This window comes from Ailuropoda melanoleuca, chromosome 1, assembly GCF_002007445.2.
Source record: "Ailuropoda melanoleuca isolate Jingjing chromosome 1, ASM200744v2, whole genome shotgun sequence".
Taxonomy (NCBI): domain Eukaryota; kingdom Metazoa; phylum Chordata; class Mammalia; order Carnivora; family Ursidae; genus Ailuropoda; species Ailuropoda melanoleuca.
In genome coordinates, this window is record NC_048218.1 from 125,963,901 (window position 1) to 125,986,595 (window position 22,695).

The following is a 22,695-nucleotide window of genomic DNA, read 5'->3' on the forward strand; positions in this document are numbered from 1 at the left end:
TGGGGGGAGGGGCAAAGGGAGAGAGAAGCAGACTCCCTGCTGAGCAGGGAGCCTAACGCAGGGCTTGATCCCAGGCTTATTTTAAAAAGTTCAAGTATACATTATAATTAATTTATTTTTCTATGTGGGTGTTAGAATTCACAAGAGTTAAAATAAATGTCAAAAACAATCAGCAGAAAAAATAAAAATCTGGCCTGAAATCCCTCATTGTTATCAGGGACGACTCCTTTCCACCATGTTTACCTGGGAGAAGATGTCCTTTGAAATGAAATAGTACGTTTAAGCCTCTGTGGATTTCCATTGCCCTTGCTGCAAAGGGACTGGTGAGTTGTCATCAGACCCTGAGCTCCAGTGTCTATGAAAAAAGCTAAAGTATTTGTTTCTTTCTGGAAATGTGCTCATCCTACCAGTGAAATAATTCTTATTTCCCCAGCCTGTAAACTCCATGAAGGAGTGTGAAAAATCTCCTGTCCTTATTATACCCAGGACCTACAGTCCAAGGCAGAACATACATCAAGGACATCACAAAGTGGGGTGGGGTAGGAGGATTCAGAGCACAGTTGTCCTGCCTTGACACTGAGACTTGGGAGTAGAGTGACTGGCTCGGGGCACAGGTCTGGACCTCAACCCAGGCCAGGTACATCATTCCATGTTCCTAGAAGGAAAGCTTCTCCTGTTTCCCTTCACTTAGCGCTTTTCCTTAATTTTCTCATTCATCAATAAGGAATTTCATTCAGCCGTGAGTAATAGAACCCAAGAGAACGAGGTTTTCATTTTCTCTCATCTAACAATGAATCTCAAGGTGAGTGCTGGTGTTGCTTCAGTGATTGGAAGGAAGGGGAGGGGGCAGAGGAGAAGCACGAGACTTCTGTGATTCTCTTGGCTTTTTCCCGGTGGCCCCAAACCAGAGCCAGCATTAGGACATGTGGCACTCTTGTGCAAAGTACAAAAAGACACTCTCCTGAGCAAGCGAAGTCCAACAGGACTCACTCCATCCCTGGGTGAACAATTTACTAAAAGACACCCCCACCAACAAAATGTAGATTTTTATGGTTGTCTCTACATACAAATGTGGGTCAGGACATCTCAAATAAACCTCAGTTTTCCCACACAGTACTGAAATCTCAATTACAGAAAGCCTAGGACCTGAGTTCTGAAGTAAAAACCACCACCCAGAACCATACAGCTGGAAATAAAATAGTTAGAGGCCCATCTAGTGGCACTACCCAGGCTATGCATCCAATGGGCTCACAGAGTTCACCTGCAAGTTGGGTCCACAGCTAAAGGGGGCGTAGAGCAAGTGTCCTGGCAGAGAGGCAGGTGCTGAACCATTCAGACACAGGTTTAATGCCATGGCAGTTTCAGTGCTTGGGGACATATACCCTAGGCTATCCAGGCCCCAGACTACAAAAATGTTTGCTCTACTGTGGCATTCACTTCTACAGTTTTTCACTTTTTTTGGTCAACTTGTTCTCAGAACTGAGGAAGAGAAATTCACTTGCACCCAAACACACTTCCCCAGCTGACAGGAAAAAGTGAGAAGGGGAGCGGTTCTCATCACCAACAGGTGGAGAGGAGCGCGCACAGCAGGTTAGCGTTTGAATCCGGGTTAATATTTACAATTCACATCACGCCAAAGTCCTAAAGAGAGGGGATGTGGGTAACAGGTGCAGTAACTCCATTTATAAAGTATGAATCAAACCCCTACATTTATAGCTGCCGGTTCACTGTCTACACAATTGGCAAACTTGGGGAAATGCACACTATTTTCTCTCCCAGAGCCACATCAATCCCTAAAAAGGGCCTTACAGAAGCCCCGTTTAGGTCCATTTATGGAAACCAAATGTCCACCCTGTTTGTACTTAGATTTTTACCCTACTTTCAAGCTAGTCATTTGGCCCGTGGCTGTTTCTTGCAAGCTGCCATAGAGAAGGGATAGTTCAGAGACGAGAGGTCTTACTACTTACAGCACAGCACCCGGCAGGAACATCAGCGTCTTTGCATGGGTCCTCCTCACTCCAAGCCTCACTGGAGCAGCCCGACCGCACAACCCAGAAAGATACTCCATACACAGAGTGTGCCCCACAGCACAGGTGCACCGAGCTTGGGGGGCTCCACTGCTTTTATAGCAAGCAAGCCTGCTCTTTGTCCGCGGGAGACAGGACCTTGTCTCACGAGGTTATGGGCTACATCAACAACCCTGACACATGGTCACCAGCATAGAGCCATGAGGACTTTGCCTTTTTAACATACACGCAGGGCATCTAAAAGCTCTCTCTCCCAACGGGGACCACCTCTATGGCGAGAAAGCCAAAGCCGCATCGTTAACAGCTCCAGAGAACCTTCTGGAGCGGGAAAGCATCAGTTCCCACCAAAGGGGGTGCAGAGATAAACAAAAACGTGGACGTAAGAAGCAAAGCACAGGTGGGCGGCCTTTAACTCGCTGGAGCTGGGCATCACCCGGCCCGCGGTGCTCACGTGCGCACGCCGCAAGCCGGTGTCCCCGTTTCCCTCGTCCTGCTCTGGCTCTCCTCACGTCTTCCCCGCGAAGCTGTGGGGGTGCCTTGTGGCTGCCGCCGGAGGCATCTCGGGGCGCTCGGCACGCGTCGGGCCTTCTGAGCAGGCGGCCAGCCGAAGCCACGGGGCCATGAGAGAGGGGGGGGGGGCACTTGATTAAGCTTCAAATTCAACCACCGCGGTGTATTTAAGCACTTTGAGAATTTCCGAACATAATTACCCCGTCATCCTGCCCGCCTTTTCTCTTGCCTCCTCTCTCAACTCGTACTCCTTTTCTCCCTTCCTACTTCCAACGGCCGGCCGAAGCCAAAGAGGAAGGGAAGAGGGAGTGTCCTTAGAAGTTGGCAATTGTCAGGATCAGCAGAAACTAAGCCATCTGCCCCATCTGCCACCTCAAACCTGAAATTAAAAAAAAAAAAAAATCTTTGAGAAATTCAAACATTTCGACACAGATTCCCACGCCCCTTTGGTGATGTGCAGCGTCTTTGCAGCCCTCTAGCGGGGTGGATGGTGTTAACCGTGAGCAGAAGCACACACATCCACCTGGAGGCCATCCCTAGGGGCTGAGGGGGGGAGTGGACGCGGCTGACCGTACTGTGCACGACGTGAGCTTTAGGGGCCCAGTTTCATCCACACTTGCTTCTCTGCGCCCTCGTGGCCGAGGGATTAGATTCCTAACGAAGCTAGCAAAGATTAGATAACCCAGGAAAGAAAGCAAGGCCTAACCTGGCCTCCTCAGCACATGAACTGTTCTCCAGACAATAGCCTAACTCTAGAGCAGGGATGGCAAACAAGTTTGACCTTTCATTTCCAACAGGAAAGAATCAATACTGACTGCCCAGAGCCTGGGTTGGATTTCATATTTGTAAAAGGTTGGTAAGTATTTTAGACTTTGTGGCCGGTTACTCAGCCCTGCCATCGGATTATGAAAGCAGCCAGGGACAATACATAAACAAGTGAGTTGTGGCTGTGTCCCAATAAAACTTTATTTATAAAAATGGGCAGCAGGCCTGAGGGCCATAGCTTGCCAACCCCTACCCTAAAGACCACTGTGTTGTAAGGAAGTATAATGATGCCTTCAGGCTCAGGGGTAGTGTTGTAATTAGCCTTGTCTCCACAGGTGCTGTAAGGGAGGGTAACCTGTTCTAGACCAGTGGTCCACAAAGTGGGCCATGCTTATCTCAGGATGTATATATGATCCATTGAGATATGGGGGAGGGGTGAACCACATTAGAATTTCTTTTATTTTTATCTTCTCTGTTTTCATTTTGGACTATTGATCTTGTCTACCCCACTATGAATCCATGGAATTTGCAATGAGTCAGTCCATTCATGCTAATCAGAGGTCAGGTTTATAAACCTCTGAAAAGGTCATCCAGAGGATGTGCCCTTGAGTGGCAATATCTGTCCATTGACTCTCCCTGCTGGTGTGGTCTGAGCTATGTATGTCTCCCAGGAACTCTCCTGGTAGGAGAGCAGAAGCCCCTAATTCCTTGCAGGCAATTCTTGGGGCAGTATGGTGGACTCGCCATGCTAGAGGAGTCTTAGATTCGTAATTCTGTCTTGAATCTGATCAGTGGCTCAGCTATTGGTTAAAACCCAAAAAAAAGGAACACCCTGTCCTTGCACACACACACACACACACACACACACACACCATTCACAAGAGCACTGAACAAATTGTGCTTTCCTGGTCTCTGGTGGTCTACCTCTCCCTTGATTATTCAGGCCTGCCATGTATGGGTGGACAAGTTGCACACCGCACAAGAGTGCCATATCTAGGGAGGCATCATTGACATTGTATGCATGTTAGATTTATTGTGACAATATTCTGGTATATAGCAGGATCACGTTCTAACAAAATCAGTCCATTATGACAATTTCTGACCAATGGATGTAAAGCATCAAGGAATGGGTGGCTTTTTAATTCCACAAATGTACTGCATGGCTTAGGAGCAGCCACAGCTAATGACACTTGTATTAAAGAATGGAAAAGAAGGAAAATACACAGAATACAATAGATTCAAACTTCTTCTGGGACAGAGCTGTCTTATGAACACCCTTTACAGATGGGGAGCCTTTTCAGTGACCCAGCGTTTGAGCACTGAAGCATTAGAACAAAGCTTTAAGAGTAAGGGTCTGGAGCTGACGGTCTACCCTCAAATAGTTGAGTCTACTCATGACTGGAGGTAAAGGAGCAAAGGGACAGAAATTCTTTCTTTCCCCATCCCAGCTGGTCTCCCTTTCACACACAGAAGAGGAGCTGAAAGAGGCGGTCAAAGCAGAGATGTGTTTTGCTGTTAACCCACACAGAAGCAAGTGATGAAGTAAGACTCCTTGAAGAAGAGCCAGCTGTTTGTCTTGCGGCTTTCCAGTATCCATTCCCCTTTCTCCTGGGAATAGCTCCCCACTTTCCCTTTGGGAAATAAGTTCTGCTCCATTGTGCAAAGTCTCTGGAATTGCCCAACAAAGCAACCTGCCTTCTCCTGGCCAAAGGGATGGTCCCATGATGCAAACTAGGCCAGATGTATTCTCTCTCTCTCTCTCTCCTGCTCTCTGTGATCGTTAATTTACTGTGTCTACTGGGCTATGGGATGCCCAGCTATTTGGTCAAACATTATTCTGGAAGTTTCTGCAAAGGCGTTTTTGGATGAGATTTACATTTTAATCATATGTGGGTGGGGCTTGCCCAATCTGTTGAAGGTCTGAATCAAACAAAAAGACCAACCCTCCCCTAAGTAGGGGGGAATTCTCCAGCAGATTGCCTTTGGGCTTCACCTGCAACATCAGCTCTTCCTACCTGATGGCCCTTGTAGTGAAACATCAGCTCTTCCTGGATCTCCAACTCAACCCACCATGCAGATTAGGCTTGCTAGCCTCCATAATTGTGTGAGCCAATGCCTTATCATAATTCTCTCTCCCTCGCTCCCTCTCTCTCTCTCCCCTGTCCCCCACCCTTTTCTGTGTATATTCTATTGGTTCTGCTTTTCCTCTGGAAAACTCTAACACACTCTCCCTCTCTTCCTCTGGATTTTGATGCATGGGTATACACACTCAAAAACATACGAGTAGCTGGAGAGCATTTGTTTCAGTGGCGATGTCCCGAGGAAACCGTCAGGGACCTCAGTCCTGCTACCTAAACCCCTCCAGAAAAGCTTCACTCTTCTCCTTTTCTGAAACTGGTTCTCAGCCTTTCCTAACAATTCTTTGATCCACCCCATATCTTCTTTCAGGACACAAACATTTACTGAGCACCTACTAGGTTCAAGGTCTGTTCGGCTGTGGAGGCAGCTGTGAACAAGGTGACCCTGCTCTCCTAGAACCTATTTTCTAAAAAGTCCTTTTCTTCTCAAGGAGGTTAATTCTTATTAAAGAGTTGCCTTCTACTGCTTGCCACCAAAGAATCCTGACTGACGCTAACATTCTCCCTTCAGCGACTGCTGGCTCTGCCCCTTCTCTAGGTCATCTTGGGTAAGCCAGATGCTGGTACTCCAGAAGTCAGAGGGAAACCCCCAGGCTCTGTGCAATTCTCGAAGGCCACTTCTCTCTGATTACCCCGAGAAAACAACCTGGGACTTATCTAATGTACTCCCTTTAGGATAATGAAGGACTCAACAGGAACACCTCCATGACAGCGGCTTCTCCGCTGGATGCCCTCCATCTAAACCGCGGTTTCTCCTCCCCGGATTGCAACCCGAGAGATACTTCACAATGAGCCTGACGCTGCTTGCGCCTCATCACAATTGGTTTCAAGTTTCATCTTCTTCACCAGCAGCCTTGTGAACGCCCTCCCCGCAAAACCCGCAGGATTTATTCTGGGATTAGGCAGGAGACAAGATGAGAGGAGCTGATCGAAGTGGCCAGACACAGCCTTCGCATCAGGAGCGCCGGGCAGTTCCTTAACTGCGACTGTCTTCTGCAGCAAGGAAGCCTGCTGTTTGCATCACTAGGGGGGTTTCGGTGACAACGGCTGGGAATTGTCACAGTTTAGCTGAGCACTCCTGGCAAACTCTGGAGCCAGCTTACATAATGCAGTGTCTGAAGAACATGATTCCCGTGGAACAGAGCGTGTTTGCAGTTAAAAATAGAACTCGGTCACATGACAACTCATACATAAACCGTGAGCCTGGGGGAGGAACAAAATTAACTAATACTCATGGTGGGTTACTGAACACATGCCCCAGTCACTCAGAGCCCGCGATCTGTGGGAATTGCCATCCCGCAGAAGCCAGCTCAGCCCTGAAACCGAATGGCAGAAATAAACAACTGAACCGACCCGGTTAAATCAAGAAACACGAGTGCACCTTTAGGCAGGCAGCAATCCAGGCGGCCTCTGCAGGCTGGGCCCCCTGGGAGATAAGCTCTGCGCTGTAAACGAATTAGCTGCTGTCCATTCAGTGGCAGACACGCTGGGTTTACAGCTGCATGGGAAGCTGAGACTGGGGTAGGTCTGAATGTGTTTTCACTGCCTGTGCACGTGTTGCACTCTGCACAGAATCCACTAAACATGGTCCCTGGCTCCTTCTAAACTGATGCAGGCGTCTCATGACCCACTACTTGGGCTTGCAAAGAGCTGAGATTTAGAAAAGGAAGATGTGGGTTTTCCTTACCAGCAAACACATTAGAACAGTAGTATAGTTCTCACTGGAAAGGTCACGCCAGGGAAGGAGTAGAGACCTCCTGCCTGGGAACATATAAAGCTAAGCTGTCAGGACTGCTGATATTGTAATATGCTACCAGAAAAAAGGAAGTGAGAGAGCAAAAAGAAAAGGAGGCTCCTCCTACCCCACCCCGGCCCTCGCCAGCCCTCCGTCCTGACAAATTGCATCTCCTCTTTCTGCCTCTTTTGCGTTCTTTAAAAGTAACCTACGATGACTGTTTCCCTTCCAAACGCAGCAGAATAGTAGAACGTGTAATTGGACACTTGTGTCAGTTCTTTCGTTTCTGATTCTGGTATTCTAGAGCACTAATATCCTCTGGAGCACTTGTAACAATGACAGTACCTGGGCTACACCCCCGGAGATTTGGGGGTGGTGGGTCCCAGGCATGGGTAGATTGAAAAAGTCCCCCAGGTGATTCTAATGTGCAGCCAGGGCTGAGAACCATGAGCCTAGACAGAGAGAATTGCTCCACTGCTTCCCCAGGGAATGGCGGAAGATGGAAGACAACATGGATTCTCCCACCTCCTCCAAATCTTCAAAGGCTTTCTTTTCATGGGGTTGAACAAATTGTCTTGTTCCCAGACCTTCTCTCACCAACTTCCCCTACCCCTCTGCCGGCATTGTTCAGCGAGGAAATGAGCTAAATATCTTGAAAAGGTGGCCGGGGACTTTGGATTGTGTTTAACTGAAGCCAAACCCTAAGCAGCACTTAAGTGTATTATGGCCTTTACCTCGAAGTTTATCTTTTAGGATTTACTCAGCCCCAGAGCATCTGTCACCAAGCAGAGGGTCTTACAGTCCTCGGTCTGTGCCGTGTGTTCAGAATGGGTTGCTGCCTTCACACCCAGCTGGTGACGCTGCCCTTGTGCCTTGCCGTAGGTTGTTATTAGTTAAGGATGCCTGGGGGGTTAAGCACCCCATCACGTTATAAAAAGCGAATGATTCAGGGTAGAGGATCCATAGTGAGTCCCCTAGTGAGGGACTTAATGCCTCAGTGTGGGTTGGTCAGTCCCATTTTCCCTGTACCCCCAGTGAGCTCCATGCCCACCCCCCAGACTAAAGCATCTGTTGTTATAGCTTTGCTCCACAAATCAGTTATGTCTCCCACTGGAATAAGTCCTGGAAGGCCCATGGTTCATGTTCATTCCATGTCCTCCTATAGCCTGTAGTTTGTTCTTTGCCCTTGAAAGCACTCTGTGTGCTTCTGCTCTGTTGAATCAGACATTTGGAAGGAGGTGGAAACCTTGAAAGAGCAACCAAAGGACACAGCAGGGTCATAGTAATGTGCATGGTTAAGAGCTGGTAAGTCAAACAGGCCTTGATTTGAATCCTGTCTGTCATTTTCTACCTATGCACCTGGGATAGCATACCTAACCTCTCTGAGCCTCAGTTTACTCAACTGTAAAATAAATTGAGTTATAAAATCTATAGCATAGGATTGGTACGAGGATGCAATGAGATGTACCTGGCATCATGTGACCATCCCAGGTGTCGGTCACTATTGCTACTGTTATTATTAATAAAGTTAGGAGTGAGGAGTGTGCTGGACAATTGGCCTCTCCTCAGAATCAATGTGAACTGCAGAGCAACAGTACCTGGGGGAGAAAGCCCAAGTTTAGAACCATCCCTTTCTCTATGATTTTAGACCAGTCACAGAATCTCTTCAGCCTTCTGTTTCCCCGGGTGCAAAATTGTTCCAATGATAATAACATAATTATGCAGACTGGTTGGAAGGACCAAATGCAACAATGCATATAAATGTGCTTTGCAAACTGCAAAGAACCATACAACATTAGTAATCACGATTCACACACAATTCTCAACACTGCCTGGAACTGGTCCTGAAAATTGGTAAAAGGAATAAATGGCTTCTCTAAGATTAGACATGAAACAAAATGAGACTCAACTCTCATGCCTTTAATACAGCAACTCAATGAAGTCTAGGCCAAAGGGTGAGTCCCACAGAGAGTGAGGGACCTGATTAAAAGGGGGCACCTGTGCTGGGCTTTAAATGCATTCTGGAATGATCCCTTCCTCTGATTCAGCAACTGCCTAGTGTTTACTTACCATATTATCTCCTATTGCCTCAGGAGACATCCCAACAATTAGTTAAAGTTATTGATTTTCAGAAACGATGACCTTCATAAAAGATGGCCTAATATCACAGGGCATAAAAAGATAGAGGGGAGAAAATGTCAGTGCGTGTTTCTGTCTTTCGAGGAGCCTTTTTTCTTGGCTGTCACGGTTTTTTTGGTGTTTAACTTTTTAAAAAATATGTTGGGTTTTGGGTGACACTTTCCTGTTATTTTTTCTAGGGGTTTTCCAACCTCTGCTGACTTTGCTAGCCTACACAATTTTCCACTTCTACCATAAATAGACATTTCTAATTTGAAAGTTGAAGGCAGGGAGCACCTCTGCCAGCAAGAGAGAGGGAATTTATGTCAACATGTTACTTGCCACCTGTAAGTAGGCCCTGGATGGCTCCTATCAAAGTGGAAGCTCTCTTTGGGTCCTGAGCTACCTGATAACAGACTTTCTTCCTCCTCCATCCTTTAGCTGTCTCTATCCTCCAGCTGTCCTCCGAGCCTCCGCTCCAAGCTGCTCCCCATTCACATTAAAGACAGAGATAACTCAGGACACCTTAAAATGCCAGTCCTCTAATACAGTGTTCTTTTAGGAACATTCAAGATTTAGCCAAAGGAAAGAAATTCTAATAGTAGAATTCCAGGCTTCACTCTTGGGGGCCCAAGAGGTACTATGGGAGCAGGCAGAAGGTTATTTCTCCAGTAACAGTTGCAGTCAGTGGTATGAATTCTTTTTTTTTTTTTAAGATTTTATTTATTTGACAGAGAGAGTGAGAGAGTACAAGGAGGGGGAGCAGCAGAGGGAGAAGGAGAAGTAGGCTCCCCATTGAGCAGAAAGCCTGACGCGGGGCTTGATCCCAGGACCCTGGGATCATGACCCAAGCCGAAGGCAGATGCTTAACCAACTTAGCCACCCAGGTGCCCCTATGAATTCTTTAGATAACTTCCTACTTCCTTGCCCACTGTCCACTAGAAAGAAGTTGGGGCCAACTGAATCTGTGGACATTGGAGGGAGACCAAAGAAAATTTGCAAAGAGTGCACAGGAGTGCCACTCCTCCAGAATTTTTTACATGTTTGTGGGAAACACAGGGATAACTCAAAGGGAAGAGAGGCAATCTAGTGATTAGGAATGTTCTCTGTCTTCGAAAGGGTTCCTGGGGAGGCATGTCTTAGAATTGGGGCGTGGGTAAAATAGGCTCTAATGATAAGGAGTGCCCCTTTTGAGAGCTTTCTTCCAATCCCCATATAATTTCATTTTACCCCCAAATTAGACAACAAATTAAGAGCAAGAAAGGAAAACTTTAAGTCACTTGTTCAGAGCCGCCAAATCGAAAGCTCCACTTACACAATACTACCTTTCACGGGCCAAGATAGCAGTGTGCATTTATTTTAGTACCTGGCAAGTATTGAAGCACAGGAACATGCGGGGATGTTATGACAGGCACTGCCACATCATTGGGTGAGGCAACAAACCAGGAAATGGATATTCTTAAAGGACCAAAGCGAAAGCGGATCCTGATTAAAATGACCTCCATCAGGCACTGAGAGGTCCAGTCACCCTTTGAGGGCTCTAGACTCGTAAAGGAATGACCAGGTTGTCGGGTAGTAAGTCATCAAGGATAACACATTCCTGAAATGAATGGAAATCTGCATCAGTGACCCCCAGTCCCCAGGCCCGACTCCTGACACACTGGTAAAAAGGTGCCTCTGTCCTGCTGGGGCCAGCTCTGCCCCCAACCAAAGTAAATACTAGACAAGTATTTAAAGAATATCATTGCGGGGGGGGGGTGGCAAATTATTTGCCTGCCTGAAGCACCCATTTTGTTTGGGGTGCCTCTTCACACCCAATAGCTTCACAAGCCAAGAGCACAGGGGGAGGTACAGGCTGGGACCATCAAGGTCGGGTTGGGGGTAAACACTGTCTTCTCTCTTTCATCCTTTAACACAGGCGCCTAGTGCCCCCGGGCTGCCCCGGGTCGGGAAAAGGGTGAGGTGGGACAAGGAGAAGAGAAGGATAATGAAGCCGGGCCGGCTCCCCCATCCAGTACCGTCTCACTTATGCCTCATGGCATGGGGCAGCACAAGGGGAATCCCCTTTTTTGAGGACTTCTTAGGTTCCAAAGACTGCTGGTTGCATTATACACATTATCTCTTTCGAATCCTCACAGCCCACAGTGGTAGTGTTCACCATTCACACATTCCCTAGGAGGTGTGAGAGATATTAAGAAATGTATCCAAATTCACACGGGGGTTCAAGGCTGGGTCTGACCTCTCAAGCCCCTGCTCACACAGGACACATTTTATGCTCCTCTTTGTTTCCCTTGGTGCCCCTCGGGCCTGGACCCTCTACCCCCAGCTCTGGCTCAGTGGCCTCTACAGCCCAGGAATTTTCACCACCTGGAGCCAGCTAGAGTCGTGCCTGGGAGAGTCAGGACCTTCCCCTTGCTGCTGCTGGGGAGTCAGGCCAATAAGCCACATACCTTGACATTGTGGCTTCTCCCACCACGTCCAGGCTCAGCTGAAACACAGGCTATGCGATCTGATTTCCCTAACTGCTACCAAAAGGAGCCACAGAAGCAGCCCTGAAGAGGTGTCCGGGGGGAGTTATCTCTGCATGGGAGAGACCAGTCGGACAGTGTTCTTCACCCTCCCCCCTTACAAGGACACCTCCAAGGCACAATCTCTCTAACCATCCTCCTTGAAGACCTCCCCCGTGGCTGAACAGACACACCTGCCCACTTAACAGCCCTGTGTCTTCCGAGCTCTTTGGGAAGCAATGCTAATTCATCCCCAGCATTACTCCCAGGATCTTTCCCTACCTCCCTTCACTTTTCCCTCATAATCATTGCTCACAGATTGTGCTTTCTAAATAAAGCAAGCCTGGGACCCAGCTTTCCCGCTCTGTCTTATTTTGTTGTTCTTAATAATGTGTTTGGTACCTGCAATCTCAAACTAAAGCTAGAACCTTGAAATAACCTTCATCTAACCAGGCGGTCCCCCATCCCACTCCCCTCGTGTCCCCACCCAATACAACCACCATCCAGAATTCCTTTGCTTTTTAAACATGTAGTTTTATTGCATCTACATGCATTTCTACAAAGTATATTCTTTTAAGTTATGCTTTTATTCATTTATTTAATCCACTTAAACAACAAACAGTTGTTGAACTCTATTTTTCTAGGTACCGTGCCAGGCCAGGGGGATACAAGGATAAATAACATACAATACCAGCTTGTAGAAAGCTCACAGTCTAGGTATATTCTTGATAGTATCATCTTTTTATGCTCTTAGTCACCAAACATATTCCCACCTCAGTCTATGCTTAATCACACACTGGAACAGATCACTCCTTTTCTGTCAATCCAACTATATTTATGATTCAAGTTTTACCTCTTCTATCAATCCTTACAATGACTTCAGGCAGTGTTTGAATGAACTAAGATTTAAGATGATAAAGTATATTCTCATATTAGTTGCTTGCAAGCCTATACAAATTATATGATAGCATATACTTTTAGAACATCTATTTTCTTCACTTCATGTTTTATTGTTTCATTGCTAGGATTTATCCACATCGTAGTGAATTAGCATAGTTCATTTGTTTTTATTGCCATGTAATATTCAGTTACGTGAATACAGTACAATTCATCTATCTACTCTCCTGTTGATGGGCATTTGAGCTGTTGCCAGGTTTTCACACTGTGATCAGTGCAACTGTGAACATTCTTGCACACGTGTCCTGTTGCAAATCTGCATGAGTTTCCCTTGGGTCCATCCCTTGGAATGAATTGTTGGATTATACCCATACAAATGTTCAACTTTAGGAGGTACGCCAAACCATTTTCCAAATTAGTTAACCAAATTTGTGCCCTATCATACTCAGACTCTTCTCTAAAATCCAATGTTTGTAGTTCCCCTTGTTCTGATAGCTGCCAAAAACAAGAATTGCTGGGCAACAGGGCAGTACCTTACGTTTCCTCTGAGTATTTGCATTTCTTAAGAGGATGCTTGGAGAGGCAGTGCTTTCATCCAAAGCAATGACTTTCTCAGGCTGAATACTGCAGGGTCTCTATCTCTAGAGGCCCTTCCAGATTCACTCAGGTTCACTGACTCGCTTACTAAGTTCTGGGGCTGTGTAACACCTTGATCCAGGAGTGGGAGACACAGCTCTGCCTTCAAACATTCTAAAGTCTGATGTCTGAGATAGACAAGAAGACTAATCATGTTGGGTTTGGATGCTCTCTCACTCTTCTTCCTCACTCTTTTTCCCCCTAGGTCAATGGTAATGCGGGTAGACAGAAGAGAGCGGGGCAGGGGTAGGAGCGGGAGTACGGTACACAGAAGGCTTCAGAGAGAGCAGGCAGGTATACAGTAAACTTGAAGTTACCCAAAGGCAAATAGCTTCAAATAGTCCCTCCTGGTTATTTGATATCCTCAGTCCCCTTCCACTATAAAAGTCTCAGGAGAAACTGTCACCTTCTGACAAGGACAACTGGTTCTATGGTGAGTCTGAGACATGATTGCCCCATTTGTAGAGACTGGTAGAAACCCGTCCTACTATTCAGCTTCACCCACACAAGGATCTCTTAGAGTGGATATAGTATAGGTTAGGACCTCTCCGCCCTCGCTCCCTATCCCATTTGCCTCTGCTTGGCTTCATCTTCAAGCTGACTCCATGTGTCAGTCAGATGGACTCTGGTTGCCTCAGACCTCCAGAGTTCCTAGAGCCCATGATCCTGGAATAAGGGTATTTTTCTGGATAGCTGGTAAATTACCAGAGAGACTTCTGGCTAAATACTCTTTCAGGAACTAATCACTGTGACTAGAAAGATAAAATACCCTGATTGACCAAATCTGGATCACATACCCGTCCTTGGGCCAAACCACCTGACAAGGAATACTTTGGAAAGAGGGAAGGGGATGTGTTCCCCCAAAAGGATGCCAGGCAGATTAAAAAATGGGTGCCCACGGAAAGGCTCAAGAAGCAGTTTTACTTGATGACTCTAGTTCACATTCCTCTTATTACATCCTTCACTAGTGAGAGACAATGCATAACCATATTTTACATTGTCCCTCGGTATTCTATCGACTGTAGCACAATGATCCTTGTAATAGAGAAATAACTTAAGTCATCTGCCTGGCTTCTCCTTGTAGTGGCTTTAGTAATCACATGCATAAAAGAATGTTTATGATTACACATGCAGCCTAGCAAAATAGAGATTTATAGTCTCCTCTAACAGTTGAGCAAGCAGGGACCTCAAGTGGTTCCCCCACTCTACCCTTAAAGTTTAGGAGGAATGCTGTTCCCCACTCTACTCTTTACCTGGGTTACTGATCTGGAAGTGTCCTGAGTCCACTTTCCCATATGGAGCACTTTCCAGCAGTTTTCTCAATACCTTTTTTTCTGGGGCTCTGGGTATATTCCTCATGCCTCTCTCTTCTTATAATCAGCAGCTCCATAACTAATCACTTTTCCCTGTTTTCTTTTCCGTAGGCCAGTCTATTAGAATTCTCAACCCTGGAATTTCTGGAGATGCAGCCGAAGGATGGGCACTGTGTTAGGGTGGGGATAGCAGACAGAAGAGAAATCCTGAAATCAAACCTCATAGACAGTGGTCCACCTTACCTACTTAAGGATTACAGCTGGCTCAGTGCTAAGAATGTTGAGTCAGAATTTCAAAGGGTTCTAAGAGTGCCCTCAGATTATCCCTAGAAATCCTACACAGGATTTCTTACATGGTACCTACGTCAATAGTAGTTGATGATGTAAATCATGAAGACTGTAGCCATTGCCAACTTATCTGTGTTGCACCACAGATTTTGCAAGGTAGTCAAATTGTAGAGTGGAAGACAAAAAATACAAAAAGTGTACATTTTGTATTCTTCATTGCATATATCACAACTTGAAAATATATTTTCCTTAGTTTTTTATACTTTTGGCCTTTCCTTTTAGAATATAAATTCTGGGGCGCCTGGGTGGCACAGCGGTTAAGCGTCTGCCTTCGGCTCAGGGCGTGATCCCGGTGTTATGGGATCGAGCCCCACGTCAGGCTCCTCCGCTGTGAGCCTCCTTCTTCCTCTCCCACTCCCCCTGCTTGTGTTCCCTCTCTCACTGGCTGTCTCTATCTCTGTCGAATAAATAAATAAAATCTTTAAAAAGAATAGAATATAAATTCTCCGAGGACAAAAATATCCAGTTCTACTTCGTATGATGAGCCTTAGCAAAGTGCCTGGTCCATATGGGTGATCAATAAATATTGGAAAGAATAGGTCTCTATTCAGGTCTCTCTTTCTTCTCAAATGGTTGGCAACTACTGAAATTAAATGTGCAAAGAAAATCCAGTCTTCTTTAAATTAAACTGTGCAGGAATCCAAGTTTACTTTAGTTCTGCCTCCCATTTTCCTTTTCTTCCATACTTCTCCAGCATACTTCCCAGGCACTCAGTATCCTTTCTTCAGCTTCTTGGCAGCCTGGAACTTTCTCCTTTAGTTAAGCCTGTCTTTCTAGGATGGTGCCCCAGATTCCAAGATTACCCTTTTTTGCCCTACACTCCCATTAAAATTCCCATTTTTCTCACTGCCAGGAGAAAAAGAACCTGATAATTTTCCATTAAGTGTTATGTTGTAACAGACCAATAAGTGCAATAATTCTCTAGGGTGTTGGTATTTTAAAATATGAAGCTCTAGGGGCGCCTGGGTGGCACAGCAGTTAAGCGTCTGCCTTCGGCTCAGGGCGTGATCCCGGCGTTATGGGATTAAGCGTCTGCCTTCGGCTCAGGGCGTGATCCCGGCGTTATGCTCTCCCACTCCCCCTGCTTGTGTTCCCTCTCTCGCTGGCTGTCTCTATCTCTGTCGAATAAATAAATAAAAATCTTTTAAAAGATAAAATAAAATATGAAGCTCTAGGGGTGCCTGGCTGGCTCAATTAGTGGATGGTGTGACTCTTGATCTTGGGGTTGTGGGTTCGAGCCCCAAGTTGGATGCAGAGATCACTTAAAAATAAAATCCTTTTAGGGGCGCCTGGGTGGCACAGTGGTTAAGCGTCTGCCTTTGGCTCAGGGCGTGATCCCAGCGTTATGGGATCGAGCCCCACATCAGGCTCCTCTGCTATGAGCCTGCTTCTTCCTCTCCCACTCCCCCTGCTTGTGTTCCCTCTCTCACTGGCTGTCTCTATCTCTGTCGAATAAATAAATAAAATCTTTTAAAAAAAATAAAAATAAAAAATAATATCCTTTTAAAAGATAAAATACAAAGCTGTTAACATAAGATAAAGTATTGGGATGGCATTTCAGGATCCCTACGACAAGGCAGTAGGATGCATGTATATTTCCATAGGCGGGTGGTAGGGTGGCGGGGGCTGTTCGCCTTCTCTTTGGGTTTTGCCTTGATAAAAAAGACAAAGTCAATAAATTCTTAGACTTCTTATCATACGGTCATGCTGGGAAATGAAAAAAAAAGAAAAGAAATAAGAAAACGGAGGATTTTAAACACAAACAAAAAACCTTCCTTTTATCTAAAAAAAGGGGGGAAAAAAAGAAAAGACCAAAGAAATTGTTTCAGAAAGCCAAGACCAATTTATGAGCTTGTAAGACAATTACAAATAATTGTTGCTTTAGAAAAATCAGATGGTCAAAGAGCATACAAAATACAAACCTATGAAGGATAAAGAATGATCACGAGGAGGTTCTCCAAAACAATCCTTAAAACAGCGAACTCCTGAAGTACATTTAAAGTAAAATTCCACTTGCAAAAATTACATTTACAGTTAACTGTCTAGAAACCATCCTACTGTATGAAATACTTTCTTCTGCCTCCAAGAGAAATCGTAAACAAACTTCCATTGCCAGAATTTCATCAGCATCAGAATTTCCTGGCCAGCCTCTACTCGGGAATTTCTGTATTTACCCTCTTCATATCATGTTAGGAAATGGACTTATTTATTGATAAGATGACAGACCTCCGGGCATGTGACTGCCTAGCTTTGAAAGTGGTCCCTATGGTAGCCTGTTCTCTCTTACTAAGTGCCGCAAAGTCACTCACAAGAGCATGGAGGTCCTGACACAAAATCCACAAGACCAGAATCAGGAGGAAAGGGCATTTCTTTGGGTTTCCTATGTTAGATACAGAAAGTTCAGGTCCTGGGGCGATCCTGTCCAGCATGCTAAAAACAAAGCGCTTCATCTGCTCCGTTTACTGTCCCAGATCTATCACACCCTGTTCTCTCCCTGGCAGGAAGTCAGTTCTCTGCACTTGCAAACAGAATAAACAAACCATCCATACAGAACTAGTGGACATTTTGTTTTGTTTCCTACCAGGTTTCAAGAGAGATCTCTGGGTATAATACAATACTAAACTTGAAATCTCTGTATAACTCTTTGGGGCCACTCTACTTTCCAGGAAGACAATAAAACGTGGAAGTCCTCTGAATCATTACTTATGACAGAAGCGGCTCAAAATGGGATTCTAAACTCTCCATATCCACCCTGCTATATAGCTTAGGCACCCTGCTAAACCCTCTATCCTAGAAAGGATTCTGGGACCAGCCTAAGACATTTTTACATTTGTCTTCATTCCCAAGTCCTGATTTGTTGTTGGAAGTACTCCATCGATGTTAATTAACATCCTTAAGTTGATACGATACAGACACTGCACTCTCATCACACAGGGGTAAGCAGAAGGAAATTAAATGGCAATGCTTCAGGAGAATTTCTAAACCCGACAAAACCAGAGCAGGAGCGAGTGGTTTCTGCACCTGCATCTCCTGCCTTTTGCAGGCTGGTGCTAACCTGGCTGGCTGCTTCTGTTCATTGTCACCCATCGGGGACCTGAGATCCCACGACCAACGGGTTTAGAAAACATCAGGTCTCTTGAACCTACCCACTAACTATCTTTTGAGTTTATCTTTTATACTACTGCCATAGTGATATTCCTAAACTGAAACCTGAGCGTGTTATTGTCCTTTGCCTCAAAGCAACTCACTGCCAGAGAATTAAGTCCAAACATATAAAGCCCTGCCTCTACATTGCTCCCCTTAGTCAAAGCAGCAGATATATTGAGGTATTTAGTCCCACCAAAGAATTCCCCTCTCCTGTCTCACCATTCCCTACCTTCTGTGGCACTTCTATCTGGACCCCCCCATCTACCTGGAGAACCCCCTTCACGTCCCTCAAACTTTGGAGCTGCGTCACTTCTGCTATGAGGTCCTTTCTGATATGCTTTCATCCCTCTGAGCTTCTGTCTCAACAAAACGTATGCCATAATTTCTATACCCACCCTTAGTTCAAGAGTCACGTGAAAAAGGGAGTATGAAAGGTCTCTGAAAAATGCCAAACACTATGCAAATTCTGAGTTATGTTATTGTATAAGTTATTATACAATACGCCTTTTTTCTTTAGAAACCTAATTGAAGTGCTTGTGATGATCACTATAAAATTAACCTCTACAAATTAGAACATTTTTCCTGCTTATTCATTGCTTAAATGTGAGCTAAGCTTAAGATGATGATGAGAACTATGCTGAACTTCAGCCACAATAGATTAAAATTGGAACCACGCAAAGAGGATTAGCGTGACCTTTGACCCACATGTTTGCAGCAGTGAAAATTTTCATTTTCGTTGCTTTCTAAAATCCTATTATCAAGTTTCATATTTCTTTCCTTTTATCAATGGAATAGTCTTCCTTAGAACTCTCATCCTCTTCTGGACAATAAATAAAAGTTTGATTTCCCTATGCTTTTGCTTTAACATTGAGTCTCGGTTACTTCTTTACCACCCAATTGGGAGATTGGGGCCACTCAAGGTTTCTGGAACATAGTCATAGTAACAGGTAACATTTACTAGGTGCTTACTCTGTACTGGGCACTCTTCCCTATGATCTCTGAAAATTATAAAATTTAAACCTCACTACAACTCTCATTTCCTCTCTGCAAAATGAGAATGAGAATAGGGAAACTTAAAGGTTAAAGTCCTTGCTGAAAGTCACAAAGTAGAGGCAGGGTTTAAACCCAGGAGTCTGACAACACACCCCTGCTATTGACCACTGAATAATAACCACTGCTCTAATGGACTTCAGAGCAGCAAGAAGGCTCCCTTGCACTCCAGAAACTTACATTTAGTGCAATGGGTGGTGGAGCCCAAGGCTATGAGAGCAGACACCAGGCTTTAGGCGTGCACCTGGATCAATCATATGCCGCAGTGGGTCATGGCCACCCATTGGGAAACAGATACCGAAGGGAGACAACTACGGGGAGGCAGGTGCTAACACCCAGGTAGCCACTGAGCAGGGGCCTACGGGGGTCAAAGCAATTTGCCATATACCAAATCCTCATGCATTTTGTTCAGTCTTCAACAGAATGGAAAATGATTTTGTCTTATTCATTTCCCTCCATTCCTGAACACCCCTTCAATAAAGATCTCAATAGTTTAAATGTGGTATCCCAGATTGGATCCTAAGGCAGTAAAAAACATTAATGGACAACTGGTGAGGTTTGAAAAATTCTGTAGCTTAGTTAATATCAATACACCAATGTTAATTTCCTTGTTTTGACAATGTAATGGAACCATTACCTCTTGGTAATGGAAGATGTAACATAAGGAGAAGCTGGGTGAAGTGTATATAGGAACTCTGCAACTTTTCTGTAAATCTAAAAATATTTTAAAAATCAAAATTTAATTTAAAAAAGACTTCAGTTTAATTATTTTAAGACTAATTTACTGGGCCCACTGAGTTAATCTATTGCACAATTTAAAGAGTGATTTTTTACATTTTTCTAAAACAGTTTTTTTAAAGACTTTTTATTTATTTACACGAGAGAGAGCACAAGCAAGGCAGAAGGAGAAGGAGAAGCAGGCTCCCTGCTGAGCAGGGAGCCCACTGTAGAGCTCAATGTGGAGCTCAATCCTAGGACCCCAAGATCATGACCTGAGCCAAAGGCAGACACTTAACCAACTGGGTCACGCGGGGACCCCAAATTTTACATCTTCCTAAAATGATTGTTGAATACATCAGTGAAAAGAAAAGAATTGTATTTACTGGCAAAATTCAGGCTTTGAACTCAGCAGTAATAAACACTATCTTTTCAGGAGAAAGACAAATATTGGTTGAGAATGATTTACAAAGTCTCATCTTCCTAATAAAACGACCAGAACTTGGTATTACCATTGACAAACACGAAGGAATGTTCTAGTTTGCCAGCAATATAATTTCCCTAACACAGATTCCTTTCCACCTCTTGACATCCTTAAATCCTAAGTATCATAACCTGGTACATGTTTTATAAACAACAAAGAGAAAGTAAAATAATGACAAGTTAGGTAGACAACTCAGCCATAATAATACTCCCTCAGACAGGACAATTTTGCATTACGAGTATTATTTTCCATAACAGCCCTGGTAGAGAGTGGAACGTGTTGTGCTCAGAGCTCCTGGCTCTTAGCTCTGATTTGAAGAACAAATCAGAAAATGACCCGTGTTGGAGTCAATGTGATAGTCATCTGAACATTCTTCCCAGAGTTTGAACAGTTGTGCCTTCAATGAAGATGCTATTGTTTAAACACTTGTTTTTCTAGGATCAAAAAAATTTACAACTATCTGGTTGCCTAATCAGATCTCACTTGCTCTGCCAGCCACTACCAGCAACTTCTCAGGAAAGTGGGAGTTCCTCTGAACTGAGATGACTGGTAATAGCAGTGCTAAGCTCTACATAACTCAAAGTAACTGTAGTACTTAACTCCTTTGTGTGGCCGGGTCAGAGCCTGTGAATTAGTCCTGGCAAGTGACCAGATACTGCTCTTCTGCTCACCTTATTAAGCAGTCTCTATCTTTTCAAAACAAGCGACACATAGCCAAGGAAGAGAATTTCTTAGTTCAAGGTGAAAGTTGTAGCACTAAAGGTTTTCTGGAGAGAAACAACCGTGTCTCCCACTGTTGGGTGTGAAGGAGAAGCAGGAGAGAAACCAAGGAGGGACACAAAAGAGGAAACACAAAATCAAGCTTCTCAGAAGCTGTGAAAGGGTCTGGCCAATTCTGATTTCTTAGACCTTCAAAAAATGAAAAACGAAATGCCAAAACTGGGTTACTAAATTACAGCCTATTTTAGATTTTTAAAGTTAATAAATAAAATTGTAAAGTGAACAGCGTTCTGATCTGGCAGTGTATAGCTCATTCGGAAATATTAGCGTCTAATCTAACACTGAACATTTGTGACTATGAAACCCAAGCCAAAATAGCACTACTATCCACAACCCACTCTCAGGCCTCAACAAAATGGAAATAAAATTTCAGAAAAATGGACTAAAGAGAATACAAAGAGTAGAACAGCAAGAAAGCCAGTAAGGAGATCACTACGTTCAAGCTCCGATAACTGAGTGCTAGGAGAAAAGGTGCAGAAACGGAATAGAAAAGAAAAACAAAAGAAGCAGAGGAAGACTTGGGACTACCACTTAATAGTGGTCTCAGGTGCACTTAAAAAGATGCCCAACAGCAGTTGTCAAACCCTCCTAGAATAACTTCAACCCTCCTAGAATAATAACTCATAGGTAAGTGCTTGAAAGTTGATACCGGGATCCTATTGTGCTAAATTGATTTCTTCATTTACTAAGTGTTACTCGGTGTTAACCATCTTACCATATACGGCAACAGGCCACCATTCCAGCTCTCCAAGAACTTCAAGATATTGGGGAAGCCTCCAAGGAGATCACAACTTAGGGACTCCAATGACTGGGTGCCAAGGGGTAACCGTCACCTGAGCCGAATCTTGAAAACGGAGCAGGAATTAGCCTTCTGTAGAAAAACACCTAGAGCCCCCCCAAGCTGAGCACATGCCCAATAGGGTAGGCGGTGGGTAGGTGAGTCAGGAGGAGGCTGTCCGGCCAAGCCTTTTTCTATTCGATATATATCCTTCAACCCTGACTCCAGCGATAATTGTCGCAATAAACTCAATTTCTGTAAGAATGTGTGATGAATCATGCTTCCGAGTTGTTCTGCAACAACTTTCCACCGTTTTAGTAAAAGACCCCTAACACCATCGTTGAAACGTGGCTTCATCTATAACAATATTTTGTAAGTCCATCTACAAATTGAGAACTGTGAACGGAAGCGGCTGGAAGAAAGCCGCCGCCGGAGCAGTGGGCGCGAGACTACCCCCACAGCGTAGACTTCGCGCGCGGCGGCGGACCGTGCTGCGCAGGTGCGGGGGTGGGCGCGCACATGCGCGGGAGGAGACGGAGCGCCGGGGGGCTGGACATCAGGGAAGGGGGCGCGGCGCACGCAGCATGGCGTCCAATATCTACTTGGTTCGCCAGCGGATCAGCCGGCTCGGCCAGGTGCGGCCCAGAGAGGCACCTCCCCTTCCCAGCCCCTGCTCACCCCTCGCCTCCCGGCACCGCCCCTCTTCCGTCCCCGCCTCAGAGCCTCGGCGAGCGGCTCAACTGCC

General features: G+C 45.2%; 1 long non-coding RNA gene across 1 annotated transcript in view; it reads right to left on the minus strand.

Moving 5' to 3' along the window:
• The window catches only part of LOC117803385, a 99,424-nt gene extending 76,816 nt beyond the window's left edge, over positions 1-22,608 (minus strand). Inside the window, exons 1-2 of the long non-coding RNA XR_004627196.1 lie at positions 21,888-22,608; positions 2,738-2,916 (exon numbers count right to left, since the gene is read on the minus strand). This is a non-coding gene — a long non-coding RNA (uncharacterized LOC117803385). The remainder of the gene's footprint in view (positions 1-2,737; positions 2,917-21,887) is intronic.
• Positions 22,609-22,695: the final 87 nt, after the last annotated feature.